The following is a 14,036-nucleotide window of genomic DNA, read 5'->3' on the forward strand; positions in this document are numbered from 1 at the left end:
AATCAAGTTTAAGTACAAGTATCTAGTATGAGTATAAAATACAACGAAAGTAGGTAAAATTATATAAATAAGTAAAGTATTTTAAGAAATCGTGTTCATAAAATTAAATTAAAAAATACTTAACGATGTAAAATACTTTCATTTACTATTACCTGACTGGAAAAACTTCGTGTACCTACCATCTTTTTCATTCATCAGATGTAGGATTCTAATGGTCAAATTTTTTTTTCAATTCGGAGCCTAAGTACCTACTTATTCAATAAAAAATAAACAAACAATTAATCTTTCCTTTCTGTAATTGCGAATATAATGTCTTAAATCATTAATAATATGGCATTACCTCTATTCCAGTGAACCTTTGGGTCAAGCAGATTACCAATGGAAAATGATACGGATCACCTAATTTGATGCCTCAAGGCTTTTGAACTGAACATAAGCCAAGATAAAACATTCCTTTACATTTTTAAATGTACATATGTTCCGTAAAGAACGCTATAAAGCTTTACTTTGATCTTTTGAACATTTTCCTGTCCAAAGTGCATTTAAACGGAATACATATTTAGGTGTAGAAGTTGCTCGACAGTTTAAATAGAGTCACCTGTAGTGAGGTGACGAGATGTATGAGGGAAGAGTGTTCGTCGATATTAATATTGATAATTTACTTGATACTTGCTAGATTGCTTTTTATATTGTTACAGTTTATTTTTGTAACAAGTTTATCTGTCACATGAATTTGTATGTCATTTGAATTTCAACAACCTTCTTTTTAGATAGTTAACTTAAACTACCATTTGCCCGCAGCTTCTCTCTTACTTTTATGTTAAACTTGTCTGTTCTACTTGACTGATAAATGGTTGTCTTCTTGATAATTTTTTATTATGTGTAATTTAACTTTTTTCGTGAATCTATCTTTCAATTAGAAAAAAACCGCATGAAAATCCGGTCACTACTTTCTGAGTTTATCTTAAACAGAGTGAATATAGATTTTATAATTGCAATGCCCATCCACACGTTCACCGGTTCTGAAACTTTAGGTAGTTTGAACTGCTCGATATTAAGACGAAATTGCGATCTCACATACTACAGCATGCAGATGGTATTTCATCAAACTTCACAACTATTTACACTTAGAATCGGCATTATTAAACAGGAGTTAGGGGGCGTCCATAAATTACGTGAGACTTTTAGGGGGGGGAGGGGGTCAACGAAAACCTCACTAAATCTCACGTGGGGGAGAGGGGGGGTCTCGGAAAATATCACGTAATTTTTCCCGCAAGAAATAGAGTAAAATTGCCAGAAAACTGGGTTATTGAAGTATAAAAAAATGATTTTTTTTATGATGATAATGACAATTTATTCTAAACCGTCTAATCAAATTAAACTAAAAATGCCTCCATCTGCATTTGTGAACACTAAAGATGCAGAATAAATGTCGAAATTAAGAAAATTCGAAATTAAAAAAAAACGTCATCGGCATCGCTATTGCGTAAAAAATTGGCCAAGTGCGTGTCGTACCACGCGCAGTGTAGGGTTCCGTAGTTGTCTGTCATTACCACAATATATTTCAGAAGCAAGCAATTACTTCATCTAAAGTCACTTTTCATATTTCCTTCTAAGGAATTTTTACTGCTTAAGAAATTGTATAATACATGAGTCAAATGACTATTACTCTTAAACCAAGTAATGTATCTTAACCGTTATAGTTTTCCTTGAAAAAAATCATCCCCACTTTACATGCAGGGGAGCTACCCTAGATTTTTTTATGAACATTTTATTTTACCGTTTTGTCGGCGTGATTAATATAAATACCTTCACAAAATTACAGCTCCCCAGTACCAATAGTTTCCAAGCGAAACCTCGGACAGACAGACAGACATGTCGAAACTATAAGGGTTCAGGACTACGGAACCCAAAAAAATGACATTACATACGTATGAAAATATTATGTATTTGTAGTTAAAGTAACCAATAGTCAAATTTGACAGATGTCAAATGACAAGTGGTTAACAGAAGAAATGTTTTTATAACAATGTTTAACTTGACTTTTAGTACATTTTTTTACTATTAGTTTACATTTTATTAATATTTAACCATTAGTAGCAAAATTTAACAATTAGTTATTTTAACTATGAATCAAAAAACTGGTCTTAGGTTGAAGCAATTGCTTGTCTTACTAAACGACGGGAAGCTACGGAACCCTGCACTGCGCGTGGCACGACATTGGGTTACTGATTTTTTCATATAAATCTAATAGACTCGAAGCATAGACATTGCAAAATAGGCATTTTATCAAATATCACGTGAGATTAGGGGGGTGGGGGAGGGGGTCAGGCAAAATCTCACCAAATCTCACCAAGGGGGGCGGGGGGGTTGAAAAATGGCCAAAATTGTCTCACGTAATTTATGGACGCCCCCTTAAGAGTAGCTGCAGCGAGTTTGGCGCATCACTAGTTCAGTACACAGTGTAATGTTAGTAAAGATGGTTTACTTGACCAGTTTTGTACCTATCAGACCATCAGTGTGCTTACCATGAGTTTACGTTAGGTGTGCTCGCTAGCGAGAACGAAAAAAAATCTATGAAGATTTTATTTCTTGAAAGTAGCCGCTAGGGGCGCTGCACAATATGTCATACATTTAATGAATTTTTTTACGCAGTCGCTAGCGAGTACATACCTAACGTAAACTCATGGTAAGCACTGCGATCCATTTGCCTCTGACTGATTAAGCCTTGATTCTCCACGCTGTGGCCAGACGGGTTGCAGAGGTATTCCACTCCATCGGAACCTACCTCAATTAGAATTTAATACCAGAAAGGTTTAAATGACAACTGGGAACCTTATACACAGCTAGTTGGCGCCATTGTAGAGTAAGGTCCTGTCACTCTCTTGGATGCTAAGATGCATTCAGGGACTGGGTAGTCAATGCGAAAAAACGCTCAACGGTTGGAATGTGCAGGTGTCAAAATGTCCATACGGATCGGTTGTTAGTGTGGCAGAAAGTATGAACGTCAAAAAGTCCCAGTGCCAAAATGTACATTGTTACCATGGTTACAATGGTTTAGTGACAAATGGTACACATCACAAAATACAAGTACAACAAAAGGTGTGATAGATAAAATGATCAACCATTGCTCATTTCGACGTTCATACTTTTTGCCACACTAACAGCCGGTCCGTATGGACATTTTGACACCTGCACATTCCAACCGTTGAGCGTTTTTTCGCATTGACTAACCAGTCCCAGAATGCTAAGATAGTGGCGCCAACTGAGCACTGAAGCTGTAGGTATATTCACACTCGGTGGTGCCATTGAACATTGTACTTGCTAGTGCATCTAGCAATTTTGTAGATTTTTATAAGATACACCATACAAGAATGCGTGATAAATTCACAGAACTGTTCCTGAATTAATAATGTACCTACAACTGCTATTTCTTATTATTTATATCAATCGGCAGACAGTGGTGACTGAGTTTGTTGCGGAACTTCTTCTCAGCACTTGCCATGTTGGTCTCGAAGCGCGTGGTAAGGCGCTGGCTAAGAGCAAAATATTTGGCGATTTGTAGTACTACATAATTATTTAAATAGTCTATACAAATAAATAATTTTTGAATTTCAATGTTACCTATCAGCGTATCGCGTTAAAACCTGTTTAAATTAATTCAAGATATATTGCCTTTAACTTTTTGCTAAAATAGTGGCGCAAATTGGGTACTTAGCGCCGAGATTAAGTCTATCCTATATGTACCATTTTTAAGGTGCAATACAGTACAGCACAGTAGTGTTAGATCCTGTCACTTGCCACTGGCGCCAATTTAGTGACCGCTCATACGATAGCATTTCTTCTATTGAACAACTAGAAACAACATACTCGTAATTATAAATAACTTGAAAAAATCGAACTGCCTAAGGCGGGAATTGAACCCACGACCTTCCGCTTGCCGGGCGACTGCTCTTCCAACTGAGCTACTTAGACACTTACACTCACGTTAGACACTGGATGAACCCGTCGAAATTTTCAAGTGTAATACGCTGTTACGGCCAGCGTTTGTTTCATCAATGTTAAGTAGGTATACCTACCCTACATCTAACAGAAATATTGTTGCAAATATTTAACTGTCAGTTAAGATGAAACAGTTCATCCAGTGTCTAAGTAGCTCAGTTGGAAGAGCAGTCGCCCGGCAAGCGGAAGGTCGTGGGTTCAATTACCGCCTTAGGCAGTTCGATTTTTTCAAGTTATTTATAATTTTCAAATTAGTTTGAGATGCAACTCTTAACGCTAAAAATTAAATAACTATACTCGTAATTTTCAAAACAAAAAACAAGTGTTACTGTTTTCTCTTCGATTATTTCAAAACTTCGTATGTCATCTGAAATTCTGTTTAAATCCCCACAAAGGAATCCATTGCGGTCTCTATGCATAAATTGACAAAACATTTTATAAAATTCAAGTGTCTATTGAGAAAGGAGATTTGCTTTGACGTACGAATGCGAAAGGTTCCGAAATTCGTTGGGATTCTGATAGGTTTGTAGAAACAGCTTTGGAATACGTTTTAGTATTTGAAGTCACTTTGTTAGAGGGATTGTAATGCTATAAAATATTGAGATCTATCAATTCTAGTAAGTATTAAAAAATGGGTTCTAAATCCAACCCTTGCTGTTTCTGATATTTATCAATATGGATACAGTAGGTAATATTCTTTTTCAGCTTTCGGCAAAAACAACTGAACGGATTGTTATGAAAGTAATGAAACTTTACAATATTATACTTAGGTAAAATTTAAAATGGTCTATGGACAAACTGAATTAGGTACACGTGGGTGAAGCCACGGGCAAATGCTAATAATATGTTTAAATGCGATATTTTTTTTGCCTATTACCCATCCACGTAAAAATCCAGCTTTTTACACCACCGAACACGGAAACTCGTACCCAAAAATAATACCCTCAAGAATGACAGCACATTAAAATGAAAATCAATCAGCAGAATACAAGGAAAACCTTTGAAACGTAGTAAATTGATCGTCCCGTTCGCAGTAAAACGTTAATTGCACTGAATAAGCAGTTTTTTAATGAAAAAACGCTGAGCTATTTATGTCTCCGCCATTAAAAAGTTATGATTGAATGGCTGATCAGGGCAAGACTCGAGTCTAAATTATTGCAGGGTGAAGCATAACTTTACCTGCGTGTATTTAAGTCGGATACCTACTTCTGTTAGCACATTTAAAAAAAAAACTAGCTTTTGCTTTTTTAGTGAAAGGTCTGTCACAGAAAAACACTATCGCGTGCGTCCTTGTTTAAAAAATCGGGTCTCAAACTATCTCTATGTCAAATTTCATCAAAATCGATTCAGTGGTTAAAGCGTGAAAGCGTGACAAATAGACAGAGTAACTTTCGCATTTATAATATTAAAAGGGGTTCACATTTTTTAATCTATTTAGACAAAAGAAAGCCTATGTCTTTATACAGAGAGTACATCTTTATAACATAAAATTCTTGAGCATTTAAAAAAGTGACAAACGGATAAAATTAATACTAGTTATTATTAAATGACTTTCAAACTCTATCCTGTCCCAGACAGATTCATTAGTTTCGTTTAATTAGATTAATTCAATTTTAAAGTCATTGCAAAGATTTCTAATCTATTTTTAAAATAGATGTGTTCCCATGTTCGCAAATTAAATATTTTTGATTTGATTTGATTTTTAGTTATTTTTGCGGGATATTCACGCAGATCTTATACAAATATTATAAAATAAGAGTTTTTTTTGTTTGTTCGGTTGAACGCGCTAATCTCAGGACCCACAGGATCGATTTGAAAAATTATTTTTGTATTGCATAGCCCATTTATCGAGAAAAGTTATAGACGAACGACCCGCTACAATTAATAGGGTGGCGACCACGGGCTGGAAGACGTAGCGTGGGCAGGCCTCCTACTAGGTGGACCGACGATCTGGTAAAGGTCGCGGGAAGAGCCTGGATGCGGGCAGCTCAGGACCGTTCATTGTGGAAAACCTTGGGGGAGGCCTTAAACTTTGTCCAGCAGCGGACGTCATTTCGCTGAAATGAACGAACGAATGAACGATTAATAGGGGCAGAGAACTAATGAAAACGGAAAAATAATTTTCAAACAATTTTCATAATATTCGAACAGTTTAATAATAAATTCACAACTCATTTTTAGCTCTTATTCATTATTTTGATTATAGATGTCAGTACATATGTCCTTATCGTCAAATCGCAATATTTACAGCACAATTAAACCATAAAGTTCCCTAATTTCTCTAATAGAGGGCGTGTTTGATGTGTCACTTCAATTAATTAACATTTTATGTTTATTCGTGTTCACAGATGTAATTACAGTACTAGAAGCGATATCAAGTATCTGTACTACATAGGTAAATACTTTCTAATGCACACCACACAAAAGTGACAATAATTATGTAATGTATGGACTGCCAATCAGGGTAATACCAACAAAACAAAGCATTCGTAAAAAATGTATTATCTATCTGAACAGTCACAAGTGTAGCAAGTAGTAGTGCAAAATTATTACTGTACGCTAAATTATAGAATTTGTAGAAAAAAGGCGACATAAAAAAAACATTTTTAGTAAAGGTTTGGTACCTTTACTAAAAATGTTGTAAAACACCGAAGTTTGAATTTAATAATTAAGTTAAAGGTCACGGAAACCAGGTTAAAATTAAATAACATTTATTCAGCTAGGAAAACACACCACTAAACTTACCTAAAGTTATTTACGTTGTCAAAAATTGAGGTTCATAACAGTTTTTTGGAATACTTTAGTGGTTATTAAGTTACATTTAATTTTGATTACATCATAGGTTGCAGTCATTTTAGTAACTAAAGGAAAACACACCATTAACCCACCCAAATCCTGGAGCGACAGGTTCGTTTTTGCTCATTCGTCATCTATAGTAATTGGCCTGGCTTCTCCCGAGGGATCACTCGGGAGAATGTTGATTAACAGGGAAAATGGCCGCGATACCGGCATCCAAACTGAGTTAAAAATATTTTTTCTTAAGTGAATGAAAAGGAATACAATTGAGTCAGGTTAGATTGAATATCAAGGGGAGATTTTTTGAGCTGTAAAATGAAACCAAAAATTATGATTATTTATAGGTTTACCCTCAACCCTATAATGGATATAGCAAGCTCCTTTTTAGGGTTTATCTTCTTCTTCTTCTTTTCGTGTCGACAACAAACCTACACAGTGTCAGCCCAAAACTCCGCCACAAGAGTGGCGTTGTCAGTAGCACTCATCAAATCCTCCTGAGTGCAGTTGCTTGGGCACTCAGGGCATGACATCAGGTGCCTCATCGACTGGGGAACAAAACCGCACCTGCACTCCATGTTCAAGCCATCCAAGAATCCCCACCTGGCCAGATTAGGGTTTATAATACCTTGAGAAAAAGGAGATAAAAGTCGTCGCAAATTTATCAACCCGTAAAGGGATCGTAACCGTATCAACTCGAAGCGGTCAGTATTCTTTGTATGAAACTCCATACTGCAACACACACTTATCCGCACCGTAACGTAAACGCCTCGCCTCGCGTTTGACAGCGCGAGAATGGCGATGACAGCTTGCGAAAGGCGTTACAGTGCTGCCCCCTATAAAATGTAGGTACTTTTTTACCGACTGCGCCAGAAGGAGGGTTATTCTTTCAAAAACAAAGGAGCGGGCTTAAAATAAAAACTTTGAAAACTAAATTAAGCCCAAAGTCAACTTAGCCATTCATTTTGTAATAACAGAATGTAATATTAACGAGTTGGGCCTGTTTTTGCCGCAATCGTCATCTGCTGTAATTGACTTTGTTTGGTTATGGTTCCTCTGGGATACATTTGGTTACGTATTTATGGAGTGCGTGCATTTAGTCGCTGGCTAGTCACCGCCTGCCATTTTTTCAGTCCGAGACTATGAACCAAGCAGGTGACCCGTAGTCTCCATCCATAGCCCAGTAACCAGTCCATCCATCCTTCATCCATAACCCTAGTCCATTCTCCAATAACTGCAATAGCGCCAATAGCTCCGATGCACAGGCTGGGGATGGTCTCTGGCTACATCCCATGATATAGTCAGAGACTAGATCCAGCATGTGCACCACTTTCACTTTTGTCGATTATTTTGCGCTTAAAACGGCCTCTACATGTTGGATCTGTATCCCCACGCAAGCCTTATAAAGGACCGGGCCACTTTTGACCCGTGAGCTCCAAAGCGTACAAACATAATAATAATAAATCTTTATTGAACCAGTGCTGAGAAGAAGCAGCGCAAGAAACTTAGAAAATTAATGTCTCAAATTAAAAACACTCTAAGCATTTCCAGCAATATCTTTGTATATCTTTGTGCAGCTTAGTTAATGGCCAGCCCAATGCGGCAATTGACATATAGTTAACCTTAAACTACTTTCAAATTAAAACAATAGAAGCTTAACTCACTTGGACTAATTACATTTTATGTTTCTGTTCACCTTGAATTTATTACTAGCTTTAATTTCGATTGACCTTTTTTATCGCGGAAAAAATACGGTTCGTTCGTTTCAGCCGAAAGACATCCACTGCTGGACAAAGGCCTCCCCCAAGGATTTCCACGAAGACCGATCCTGCGCCGCTCGCATCCAGGCACCTCCCGCGACCTTCACCAGATCGTCGGTCCACCTAGTGGGAGGCCTGCCCACGCTACGTCTTCCGGCTCGTGGTCGCCACTCAAGAACTTTCCTGCCCCAGCGGCCATCAGCTCTACGAGGTATGTGCCCCCCACTGCCACTTGATTTTAGCGATTCTGCGGGCTATGTCAGTCACTCTGGTACTCCTACGGATCTCCTCATTTTCGATTCGATCACGCAGGGAAACTCCGAGCATAGCACGCTCCATCGCTCTTTGGGTGACCTTGAGCCTTCTTATGAGGCCCATAGTAAGCGACCACGTCTCAGATCCGTATACCATCACTGGCAACACACACTGGTCAAAGACTTTTGACTTGAGACATTGCGGAAAAAATATGGTATGCAGTGAGATCTGTCAAAAGGCGCGCTTCGAGGAATATCTCCTTATTTACTCGTTATTTCATTTAAAATAATGCACTTCATGAAAAAAAAAATCTCTAGCAGTCGATAATCTAATAGGACAAGTATGGCGATGGACTCTACACAACAAAATTGTTAATTTACATGAAATTAAACAAAAATTAGACGTAGTCGGTAGTCATGCATTACGTCCTCGTTATCACTAACATTAAAAAACATACACCTTAACGCAGTAAATGTCGTCAGAAACGACTAATACAAAATATGCCTTTCATCTTGTCTGGCCAGAGAAGAAAATAAATAAATAAATATCCTTGGACATTTTACACTGCGCCTCTAGTCCCAAACTAAGCAAAGCTTGTACTATGGGTACTAGACAACGGATATAAACATACTTAAATGCTTTTTTTTGTAAAAACATACTTATTATACATAGAAAACACCCAGTCCAATACAAACAAATATGTTCATGCACACAAATGATTGTACTGTGCGGGAATCGAACCCGCTACCTCCGGAATAGTAGTCCGTTCCGAAAATGAAGGCCAAATCCTTAATTTCTTTTGGCAAATCCTACAGTGAAGACTAAATGACTAAGTGATGGCAAAGATGATGATTTACCGACCCTACCGTGTTTTCTATGAGCCTTTACGAACGTATTCACAAAAATTACTATGTACACAGTGCGCGTGGACGCACAGGGTCACAAACGAACCAAAATCCCAGAGCTCTATTCAACGCTGTACGTTCGATTTGCTGCTTCACTTAAGCAAATATCGTTTGTGAATACGGGTGTTAAAGTGTAACATAAGAAGCATACAAAGATTACCATGAAAGGTCTCATCATCATTATCATCATTTCAGCCATAGGACGTCCACTACTGAACATAGGCTTCCCAGAGGCTTCCCCCAATGCTATCCATGTTGATCGATTGGTAGCGGCCTGCGTCCAGCGCTTCCCTGCTACCTTATGATGTCATCGGTCCACCTTGTGGGTGAAAGGTCTATTGGATAATAAATAGCAAATAGCAGACAAACCTGCGATCGTAAGCTAGTATCACAATAACTGAAGCTAAACAAAGGCGCATTACTCCAGACAATAAGTCGGTCCATCGACACAAGTGTGGGGAACTACTTTACTTACGTTAGAATGTGGTATTTGGCTAAGCACGTAAAGTTTTGCGCATCCTTTAGCTCGTACACGGTTTTACACGATGTTAAGGAAATACAGGCACTACAGCTGAGCATTATCTACAAGCTCTCTAAAAATAGCTTTTCCAAGTGTTAGACGACTTCTTGATATCTATACTGCATTGGAAGTGAGAATTGCTTCAAAGAAGCTTTTTTGTCTTAACAAAATTATAAAGTATGTTTTGTATCAAATATTGAGACATACCATTGTAACATGTGCATTATTCGATTTCAAAACCACTCCTTATAAAGCCTGGTCCGTGAGCACGTAGAATTTTGTCCAATGACCCCAAGCTACCCATCTCTCCCAAGCTGTCGCGCTCGCACACTCACTGCGGCCGGCTCAATATAATTACTGCGAGCGATAAGGATGGGTAGCTTGGGGTCATTGGACAAAATTCTACGTGCTCACGGACCAGGCTTTAGTACATAATAAACTTTACCACATGGAATTGATATTGGATCAAACTACAGGATTCTACAATGGCTTAAATACTAACAAGGCTCTAATTTGTATTTTGAATTCTAATACAAATATCTATTGAACCAAAACGTGCACAGTTACGTCTCAAGTTCCATTCTCGCTACGTCGTCACTTAAATCTGTCCTCTACATTGCAAGTTGCACGGATTTTAGCTGAACTAAATTAATAGTTTTATATCCTCCACATAAAGTTCATTTTCGAACAAATTGCGACATCAGCGCCGTCCATTCAGTGGCTGAAATAAAGTATATTCAGAGCCATTATATTAATGACGGTATTTACACTTCAGTTGTACAGTCGTGTTCGAAATCTTTATGCGCTGTTTGTCCTAATAAAGTATGTACAGCAATATAATTACCAGAATATTTTTTTGTAATATCGCATCTTGTACAACAACATAAAATGCCTCAATATTTTGCTTAGTCATAGTCAGTACAGTTCATCAGAAATAGCATGATAGTGGTAGTAAATAGGAAGTCTAGGAAGTTAGCTATCCACCAGCAAGCACTATACAACATTTAAAAGTGTCATTTTCGGCCAAGACTTGGATAGATTCGATTAGGTAGATTTTGTTTCGGGTTACCTATCCCTACTAATATTATAAATACGAAAGTAACTCTGTTAGTTACCCTTTCACACCTAAACCACTGAACCGATTTTGATTTATATAGAAATAGTTTTATCCTGGTTTAAGAAACAGCGATTAACTTTATCTCTAACGGACTTTGAGGCGGGTGAAGCCGCGGGGAAAATCATTAACATTAACTTGATATTGTACATATTTTGTTGCTTTTTGTTTTTAAATTTCAAAACATTTTCATCCTGACTGTACCCATTTTGTTGAAACCAGATACAGCTGGTTAGAGCTAGTTTTAGCCGGTATGTTAATTTTAAACCTTTACCACAGCATTAAACCTTAAGCAGGTATTAGTAAGCAGAATTTACATATTTCACAGAAAGGGCAATATTGCCCTACCTTGCATGTAGACTTAGCATTTATTCTGCATAAGAATGTCAAATAATAAAATATAGACTACCATTACAGAATATCGCACACCTAGATTTAAACTGAGACAACTCAAAAATAGTGATTTTTGTGAAATTATGGTAACTTTGTCAGTCTGTTTGTTTTTACGTTTGTACGCTTGAAGTGCTGAACAAATCTTGATGAATTTTAGTATAAATTAGACCTTAGAGATGGAAATAGAGCCTTATAGTCTTATTTATATAATATAGATACTACTAGATGTCAAAAATTTCTCTCTATACTTTTGATCAGAAAATACTTCCGAATATCAATAAAAATCGTATTAAAACAATATCTAGATGACGTGTTAAGTGTAAACCGTGCTATAACGATAACTTAGTGCTTAGATGAAAATTCGTCATACAATATAAATACCAAGCGAGTTGGACAAGACCGCAGGCAATCTGGTAATAAATAAAAGCACTTGTAATCGTACAATAAAAACCTTCTACTGCTGAAAACCAGACCTTAAAATACTCAAGAACCATTAGTACCGTTGGACAAAGAACGGAGGGCTCTTAAGACCGAGGTATTTTAGGATCATGCCTCAGCAAGCCGGTGTTTTACCCAATAATAAAGTTTGAAATCAAATCAAAAATATTTATTTAATTTTGATCAGTATTTTGACACTTCTGAACGTCAAAGATAAAAAAAAACGAAATGAAAATGCGCACATATATCAATAAACAATCTCTGTTCGATTCTGTAACATATTTCGCGTAATTTCATTGGCCTTCACGATATAAAATGACGTCAATGACAGCATGGTGTGTGAAGATGTACTGACTTCTTTAATGATGGTCATAGGACTGTAAATTCCCTAATGTATTGTGGCTAATGTTTTCAAAGAAAACAATGACGTAAACAATGTCATTAATAAAACAAGTGCATAATGCACCCTTTTTCTCAGATATGCCACAAATATCTATTCTTCATAAATTACATCATTTTCGCGAAATGTTTATGCGCAATATATACAGTACAACTCGGGGATTTACTCTATTATTCACACTATATCTTTTTTGTTTAAAAATAGCATATAATATCAACAAAATAATTTTTCCGAGCACATAACATAGACTATGTTCTGTGGTTCTGAAAAGAAGTTTCACTGAGGTGCATAAAGGACGACGTTCAAGACTAAAGTAAATTTCAAGCATAAATTGATTTGATTCAATACCAATCGCAGTTCACGAAATGAGTGAAATTTCATCATCATCATCATCTCAGCCATAGGACGTCCACTGCTGAACATAGGCCTCCCCCAATGCTTTCCATGTTGCCCGGTTGGTAGCGGCCTGCGTCCAGCGCCTTCCTGCTACCATTATGATGTCGTTGAATTTCATAGTTTGGAGTATTTTTTAGCAACAGCGACCTTAGTTTTAGTCCCGTGAAGAGTTAAACATTTTCGATGTTAGTGCCACGTTTCGTGTGACACTTGCCTCAAAAGGTACATTAGTTTCGCGTTTCCAGACGGTCTAGGTTTCAGACTACTCCCAGAAGGTCTTGTTAGAGCAGCGCGGTGTCGGGTCAATGAAATATGAGTCTGGGGATATTTTTATGATATGGTGTTTTTAATGATTGAGTGACTAGTTTTAGCTCAAGGCTTTGCCTGTCCGAATTTTGATGTGTAATTTTTTTTTCTTGATAATAAGGCACAGTTTTAAATTTTAAGGAAATCCTTTATCTTATTTTAGGTGATGCACACCAAAATTAATTCATCGGCTTAGCTTAGGATAAAAAATGCAAAAACAAACACTCTATTCACATATTTTACACAGTTTAATATACACTAGTGTTTTGCTCAAGGCGTAAGCGTCATAATATCTTTACTTTATAGTTGGACAAAGGTGACTTCAATCTTTATTTATCTGCTTATACAAGTAAGTGTAATTAATGATCACTATCACCTAATATAAATCACCTTTCGACATTGTTGTAGCTACACATTTCTGCTACATAGTTAATTTTATTGTAGAGTCACAACAAGCATCAAGAGCATGACAATTTATTGCATATCACACGATTTTAATCTTCACAAACGTCACCGTAAAGCTCGATGTGCCCAAAAATAACACGTCCAAACAACCGAAAGAATCGCCATCGCAGACCTCCGAATTATTGATGAACAGTTGCCTCCCGATTCGTCAGCAAATATAGCTCGTACTGTCCTGTTCTGGACATTAATGTTGCAGGGTCCGCTGTTTCCGAAGGAAAATCTATTTGTTATGTTAATTTCTTTTTATGAGTTACGCCATTTTGAGTGGTGAAGGAATTTTGTGTATCTT

General features: G+C 37.1%; 1 non-coding gene across 1 annotated transcript; it reads right to left on the reverse strand.

Annotated features, from left to right (window-relative positions):
* Positions 1-3,902: 3,902 nt before the first annotated feature.
* TRNAA-GGC (transfer RNA alanine (anticodon GGC)) lies at positions 3,903-3,975 on the reverse strand. Its single transcript has one exon. It is a non-coding gene; the product is annotated as a tRNA-Ala (tRNA).
* Between the last annotated feature and the right edge of the window lie 10,061 nt (positions 3,976-14,036).

The sequence above is a fragment of the Ostrinia furnacalis genome, unplaced genomic scaffold (genome assembly GCF_004193835.3).
Source record: "Ostrinia furnacalis isolate ACB-3 unplaced genomic scaffold, ASM419383v2 OfSCF1247, whole genome shotgun sequence".
Taxonomy (NCBI): domain Eukaryota; kingdom Metazoa; phylum Arthropoda; class Insecta; order Lepidoptera; family Crambidae; genus Ostrinia; species Ostrinia furnacalis.